This window comes from Acomys minous (genome assembly GCF_964271855.1).
Source record: "Acomys minous genome assembly, chromosome: 12".
Classification (NCBI taxonomy): Eukaryota; Metazoa; Chordata; class Mammalia; order Rodentia; family Muridae; genus Acomys; species Acomys minous.
In genome coordinates this window covers 95,292,216-95,300,740 of record NC_140493.1, presented here as the reverse complement: position 1 = coordinate 95,300,740, position 8,525 = coordinate 95,292,216, and positions in this window count along the sequence as shown.

Genomic DNA, 8,525 nt, shown 5'->3' with positions numbered 1-8,525 from the left:
GCCCAGCTGAAGCTCTGTCTTACAAGAAATAAGTTCCTACTATACAGTCTCTTAGTAATCTTAGGCAAGAGGGTTTCTTCCCTCTGAAGAACAAGTCTAGTCATGTGGGTGTGAAATAAGGGATTAGAAATGGTCCTGAGTAGCCTATCTCTCCTGGAGTTTACCTTCTGGAAAGCACCCTGGCTTCTTCCTAATACACAGTCCTAACAGGTGATCCAAAGAACGGTGGACTCTTACTTGATGGTGCATGCCTTTAGTCCCTGCACTCAGGAGGCAGTGGCAGGCAGATATCCATGAGTTTGAGGCCAGCCTGGTCTGCAAAGTGTAAAATTAGAAGTAAGGGCTTTTCTATGACCATGCTAGCTCCCAAATAATGACACAGAGACTTATTATATTTATTAATAAGCTTCAAGCACTGTAGCTGGGCAGATATTGAGCAGTTTTTTGAGACTGGGTTTCTCTGTGTAGCCCTGGCTGTCCTGGAATCACTCTGTAGACCAGACTGGCCTCGAGCTCACAGAGATCCACCAGTCTCTGCCTCCTGAGTGCTGGGAGTAAGTTTGCTACTACCCCACCATGACCACTACCACCCCACCCCATCTCCTCACCCCCTCTGGCTGTTCAGCTCCTTATTAACCAATCAGAGGTGATGGAGAACAATTTTTCCACAACATTGAGATAGGAGATCCTTCAATAATGATGACAGTGCCAACATCATAATAATGACAATGTAGGGGGCTGGAGAGATGGCTCAGAGGTTAAGGGCACCACCTGCTCTTGCAGAGGTCCTGAGTTCAATTCCCAGCAACCACATGGTGGCTCACAACCAACTATAATGAGATCTGGTGCCCTCTTCTGGCATGCAGGGGTACATGCAGGCAAAACAATGTATACATAATAAATAAATATTTAAAAAAAAATGACAATGCAACCAGATCTCTGGCTACAGAAATCATTTGACTATACAGTGCACAAAACCATCCTCCAACAACAAAGGGAGTCCAAGATAGCCAGGGCTCTGTTACACAGAGAAACCCTGTATCACAAAAACAAAAACAAACAAAATAAAAATGTTCCTGCCATTCCCTGTACTTTAAAACAGTAAGTTAGGGGCTGGAGAGGTGGCTCAGAGGTTAAGAGCACTGGCTGTTCTTCCAGAGGTCCTGAGTTCAACTCCCAGCAACCACATGGTGGCTCACAACCATCTATAATGAGATCTGGTGATGGCATATATGTAATAAATAAATTAAAACAAAACAAAACAAAACAAACAAACAAACAAAAACCCCCAGTAAGTTAGGAGCTGGCAAGACAAGATGGCTCAGAGGCTAATAGTAAGTTCCAGGTAAGCTTGACAACCTGTGTTCTATATCCAGAACCTACAATGGAAGGAAAGAACTGACTTCTAGAAATTATCTTCTGACTTCCACATGTGCACCATGGAACAGATAATAAAGTTGAGAGTGCATATTTCTGGGGTGGCATTTGTGAAAGGAGTTTCAGGGAGGGAAAGTAAATTTTTTAAATTTAAATTTTATTTTATGTTATAAGTGGTTTGTCTGTGTGTCTGTACATAACTTGTGTGCCTAGTACCCAAGGAGGCCAGAAGAGGAAGTATGTGTATGCTGGAAACCAAACTTTGGTCCTCTAGAGGAACAGCAAGTGGTTTTAACCGCTTGGCTATATCTCCAGTCCTTTGTTTCTTCTTCTTCCTCTTCCTCTTCCTCCTCCTCCTCTTCCTTCTTCATCTTTCTCCTCCCCTTCTTCCTTTTCCTCTTTCTTCTCCTCCTCCTTTCCCCCCACCCCTTTCTCTCTCTCTTTGACAGTCTTCTGTATCCCAGGCTAGCCTTGAACTTGCTATGTATCAAGATAACCTTGAACTTCTGATCTTCCTGCCTCTGCCTCTCAATGCTGGGATTATAAATATGAGCCACCATGTCCAATTTATGTGACAGTATAGATCCAACCCATGTGCTAGCAAACATATTTCTGCAATCAGGCCACATCTCTATCCTGGTAAAACACACTTTTCTTTTGGCTTTTGGCAGCTATATGAGCTGGGTCCCCCATTGTAATGTCTGGGGTTCTGCAGGCCCCCTCCGAAGCTAAACTGCAGGGTTTCTTTATTGTATTGTGGTTATCAGCCAAGACTTTACATTGTTATGATCTAAGCGATGGACGCCATAAAGTCACACATGCGACAGATCTCACGTGGGAGGTTTATTGGGGAGGGGGTACATGGAGGCTGCCTCTGGGTGAGGGTGGAGGAGGAGGGACTGGCCTTTTATAAGAGCATGTGGCACATGCACTGGGGGAGGATATGCTGCTTGTGGTGACAGTGGGAATATGTCACATCTTGGCAGCTAGTGATGACATACCCTGCTGTCACTGGGTTCCTGGGGCAGGCGGTGGAGATGCCCGCTTGCTAACCAAAACTGGTTGGATTTTCCTGACCTCTTTGTATCTTTTAGGCCAGCACACAATGGCCCTTAAAATTGGCTGAGTGGCAGAACTTTTGTCTAACATGTGGGAGATCCTAGGATGGTTCTTTGTACCTAAAAGCAAACAAACAAACGTAACAACAATATCGTTAGATGTAGGTATGAGCAAGTGGCAACAAAGAAGTGATAAGGTCCTAGTGGGGACAAATGACAAATCAGACAGGCAGGAACGCAGCCTGTATGCCAGGATGTTTGTTTGTACAGCATTTTCTTGCCAGCATGCCATCCTGTCAATCTGTGGCCTCAGATATCTTGTTTGAGCAGATGAGAGAATTGTTTGAGAATTCCTGGGTTCATTCAGTGATTTGTCCAAAGTGCTACTTGGTATGGTGTTGAGACTTTGGATGGGATGTTTAACACAGAGCTGGGTGAAAGAGTCATATCTTTCCTTCCTCCTTCACAGGGCAGCATTTGATGAGAAATATGTCTGTATCAATGAACTGGCCAAGATACAAAGGCTGTGTTTCTGGCTAAGGAATTTAGACTTTGTGTGGACCTAGGGGGAGTGTTCACTTATATTGTTTAGCATCCTCCCCCACCCCCACCCCCCACCCCTTTTGAGACAGTGGCTGGCGGGCCTGAATAGAGCTCATTGGGTAGTCCAGGTTGGCCTTCAGCTCATGAACCTCCTCAGCTCATGAATCCCGAATATTGGGATTACAGATATGTACTGCCATACCCAGCGGTGGAAGCTTTTAAATAAAGAATGAATATTAATGCTATTTGTAAAGTGTATAAATTTAATCATGTATTAATATTTATTCAAAATAAGCATGGAAAGTAAATTTAGTTTTAGGAAGTAGAAGTCAAAGAAGTCATTTGTAATGGACACACAGGGCTGTTCCTCAAACAAAGCTCGAAGCAATGTGATATGCTAGGCTAGATGCTAAGGGCGCAGATGGACTAAGTCACAAGTCACTGTCAGGATGAGATCATTCATGGCCTGAGGAGCTGGGGTCTACTCAAGGATTGTCACTTTCTTTCTTTCCTTTTAAAAAAGATTTATTTATTATTTATGCAGTATTCTGCCTGCATGTGAGCCAGCATGCCAGAAGACGGCACCAAGTGGTTGCTGGGAATTGAACTCAGGACCCTTGGAAGAGCAAGCCATACTCTTTTTTTTTTTTTTTTTTTTTTTTTTTTTTTTTTTTGGTTTTTCAAGACAGGGTTTCTCTGTGTAGCCTGGATTCACTTGGTAGACCAGGCTGACCTCAAACTCACAGTGATCCGCCTGCCTCCACCTCCCAAGTGCTGGGATTAAAGGAGTGTGCCACCAACACCTGGCAGCAGGCAGTACTCTCTCCAGCCCTATCGTCAATTTTTTTTTTTTTTTTGGCTTTTTGAGACAGGGTTTCTCTGTGTAGCCTTGGCTGTCCTGGACTCGCTTTGTAGACCAGGCTGGCCTCGAACTCACAGCGATCCGCCTGCCTCTGCCTCCCGAGTGCTGGGATTAAAGGCGTGCGCCACCACGCCCGGCTGAAAGAGTTTTTGATGGGCAGGCATCGTGGCGCATGCCTTTAATCACAGCACTCAGCAAGCAGAGGCGAATCACTGTGAATTCGAGACCAGCCTGGTCTACAAAGTAAGTCTAGGACAGCCAAGGCTACAGAGAAACCCTGTCTCGGAAAAAAAAAAAAGAGTTCTTGATGGTATGAGCTCAGAACCACCAAGGTCTAGGCTCAGTGGGTGAGTGCTTGCTGTGCAAGTGTGAGTGAGGGTTTGAGTTTGAACCCCTAACATTTGTGTTAAAAGCCAAGTGTGACTGCATGCATCTGTGGTGGGAAGAGAGGCTGTCTAAAGGGAACAAGAGTCTCTCTGTGTAGCCCTGGCTGTTCTGGAACTCACTCTGTAGACCAGGCCGGCCTCAAACTCAGAGTGAACTTCAGGTAGCAAGAATCTGTCTTGATGCAGGCAGATTTTCTCCCGTGGCTGTTCCATTGCCTGTGTACCAGTAAATACCCACCCCCACCCCCTGCTCACACCCATGCATAGTGAGCATGCAAAGCTAAATTCGGTGATTCAAAAGAAAGGAAAAAGGACATCAAAGTAGGCAGGGCACTGTCAGGAAGAGATGGGAGCGGGCTGGCAAGGTGGCTCAGGGGTGAAGGAACTCACTACCACATCTGAAAACCCAAGTTCAACCCCCAGAACCCATGGGCAGGAAAGAAGCAACTCCTACAAGTTGATTCTGAACACACACACACACACCAAACCTTTAAAGAAAAACACATCTGAATGTGCTGAATAATTTCTTTCTAATTTGAGGGGGAGTGAGTTCTAAGGTTCTGGGAAGGAAGGACCTTAGATGTCTAGATGTTAGCACACTGCCCCTGGTCTGCCTAGCAACCCATGACGTCATACCTGCCTGCCACTAGGTGAGCCACCTGGCCAGGATGTGAAAAGGGCAAAGCCACCTCGTCTCTTTCTCTTGTCTCTCTCTCTCTTACCTTTCATGCTCTCTTGTCCCTCTTCCTCTCTCTTGTTCTCTCTGTCTGTCTGTCTGTCTGTCTCTCCCCTTGGGGTGCCCCTCTCTCTTCCCTGCTTTCCCTCGCTCCTATAGTAAACTTCTCCGTATCATATCGGTTGCTGGCATCTTGTTTTTAATCATTACACTAGATAGTGGAGACAGTGCAGGAGGCTCCAACACTGTTAGGATGTGTGGAACAAAGGGCCCTTTTGATTGGGAGATGAATTCTATTTGCAAGTTCAAGGCCAGTGAAGGCTGCGCAGCGAGTCAGTTGGGGGAGGGGTAGGAAGAGAGGTAGCGTTCATGTGGAGACAGTAGAAGTAGCCTTGGCCTAGAAGGCAAGGATAAAGTCCTGGCGACTGGGATTGAAACAGCAGGCAAAACGGTCATTCTTTTCCCAGTCTCCAATTCTTTTCCTAATTTGTTTATTTATTATTATCCATCCATCCGTCCATCTATCCTGTCTGTCTGTCTGTCTATATGGGGGATTCCCAGGCCACTAGATAAGTGTTCTATCACTAAGCTACATCCTTAGCCCTTTACATTTTTTGTTTTGAGATAAGTTTCTTAACTCGGGTTGACTCTGAACTTACTCTAGCCCAGGCACCTTTTGTTCCTCAGGTTTCCAAGTGGCTTACAGGTCCCAGTCACTGGGCCCGGCACCCTAATCTTTCAGTCACCTGGCCCGGCACCCTAATCTTTCAACCACCTATCCCCTCCCCTCTTGTACAGAGTCCCTTGTAGCCCACAGCTATGGAGCTGATGATGGCCTTCGAATTCCTGAGCCCTCTGCCTCAGTCTCCAGAACGCCGAAAGAAAGTACAGATGCTGACTCCAGGAGGCCGCAAGCCCTGGGTTCTAATCAACTTCCTCAGCTTTCCAAGGAGAGGTAAAGAAGCAAAGGCCACGGCTCAAAAGATTCCCAGCCCATCTGGAACCCCTCCGGCTATAACGCCCTTCCTTCTTGCCCCTCCCCATAGATATTTGAGACACACAAGTTTCCCCTATTTTTCTTAAAACTAGCCACGTAAATCTACTTTCTGGTATTAATTTTTGTCACCTGTTTTTTCCATAGAGACGTGATCATGAACCTTACGTTCCAGTTTAAAAAAAAAAAAAAAGCATGAGTGAGAATTCCTGGGTATGGGCTGGAGAGATGGCTCAGAGGTTAAGAGCACTGGCTGCTCTTCCAGAGGTCCTGAGTTCAATTCCCAGCAACCACATGGTGGCTCACAACCATCTGTAATGTGACATGATGCCCACTTCTGGCATGCAGGCACACATGCAGGCTGAACATTGTATACATAATAAATAAATATTTAAAAAAAAAAAAGAGAGAGAATTCCTGGGTATAATGGCTAATCTATTGCAGCTGCCTGTATTTCTGTCACAGTATAGCCAGTTGTGATGACTGTGTGCTCTGTGTGGCTTACACGGTATGGGACATAACCATACTTACCAACCACATGAACTCCAGTGAGTACTTTGAACTCACATTCCAGATGGTGTAAGCTCGGGGCACCGTTCGAAAATGCCCCCTCACCCCTACCCCCATCCCCACCCCCAAATCTAGATGGTGTAAATACTACTGTGGGGCCTGGAAGGCTCGAAGCCGATGGGAAGAGCCTGGACTTGAACTTGGCCTTCTGCCCAGAAGTCACCTTTCCTTTAGTGACTCTTGAATAGGATACCCAGAGATTTGAGGTTGGCGCTGTGTTTGTTTGTTTGTTTGTTTGTTTGTTTTTCAAGACAGGGTTTTTCTGTGTAGTCTTGGCTGTCCTGAACTCACTTTGTAGACCCGGCTGGCCTCGAACTCATACAGAGAACCACCTCTCCGAGCCTCCCAAGTGCTGGGATTAAAGGCGTGCTGGTCAGAGTTGGCTCTTTTTATCCAGATTGTTCAACAGCTGTCAGTCCTCAGTGACAATGACATTCACGGTTTATTAATCAGAATTTGCCAAATGCTAGAGCCAAAAGAGACCTGGCTGGCACCTCTGTAGGTGCTGGACTCAGGGTTGTAGGACAAGCTGAGTTTACTACAAATAAAAGTATTCCTTATGTACTAGAGACTTTTCTATTGCTGTGATGACATGCCATGACCAAGGTCAGCCTAGGGAGGAAAGGGTTTATTTGACTCATATGTCCTGATGCACAGTCAGCTGAGGGAAACCAAGGCAGGAACTAAACTAGGAAGAGCCTGGAGTCAGGAAAGGATGCGGTCGCCATGGAGAGGTGCTACTTACTGTCTTGCTCAGCCTGATTTCTTACAGAACCCCAAACCATAAGCCCAGGGCCAGTCCCACCTCCAAAGGGTTGCGCTCTTCCACTTCAGTTACAAAGAAAATGCCTTGCAGACAGCCTGATCTTTTTATTTTATTATTTGTTTTTGGAGACAGGGTTTCTCTGTGTAGCCATGGCGGACCTGGACCTCACTCTGTAGACCAGGCTGGCCTCGAACTCACAGAGATCCGCCTACCTCTGCTTCCCAAGTGCTGAGATTAAAGGCGTGCGCCACCATGGCCGGCTCACCAATGTAAGTCTAGTACAGCCAAGGCTATACAGAGAAACCCTGTCTAGGAAAGACCAAAAACAAAACAAAACAAAAGTCAAATTGCTTCATTATTCAGCATATTGGCTCCTCACTATGAAGGACACTGAGAATGCCTTTCCCTTCTTAGTAGCAAAGAAACACAATTCCTGCCTTTATTCACCCGAGGGCAAAAGATTCAGTTCAGGAAAAGGGAAGGGATGCAGGCATGCCGGACAGGTGCGCCTGAAGGACCACCTGCTGCCTGTGACACTTCATTAGATGCTTCACCGCACAGCAGTGCACAGCTGCGCTGATCCCCTCCTCTGGAGCAGGTTAGGTGAGAGTATGGGCCCTAATCAAAGAGCTTTGGAGAAATGAATTAACTTTGAAATATCAGTTACTTCTTGCACAAAATGAGATTAACCACAGAATCCACCCTAAGGACTCCACGGACTGCGATAATAACCTTACACAGTGCTCTTATGTGTCGGTGGATAGCTGGGCATTGGTGGCACATGCCTTTAATCCCAGCATTCCAGAGGCAGAGGCAGCTGGATCTTTGTGAGTTCGAGGCCAGCCGGGTCTACATAGTAAATTCCAGGACAGCCAGGACTACACAAAGAAACCCTGTCTTGGGAAAAAAAAATCTGGTGGATAAACCAGGGAGGTGTTGGCACAGGTCTTCCCATTAATCCCAGCACTCAGGAGGCAGAAGCAGGTCGGTCTCGAGGCTATCCTGGTGTACAAAGCAAGTTCCAGGACAGCCAGAACCCAGGGCTACAAACTCAAAAACAATAGGTCCCCTGTTAACTGCTGTGGCTATCTTGGTTACTAATACTGAGCCACGGCTAGCACTTTCTCTGATCGTTTGTTACTGGAATATAAGGTCCGTGCTCGCTGGTCTAGGGGGAGAAACAAGTGATAGAAATTGTGGCAGGAACTACATCTCCTTTCCTGGAAGGAGAACAGTCCTTAAACCTTAAAAAGCTCTCAGCATGGACCAGGTCTCACTCTCCATAGCTCGGCC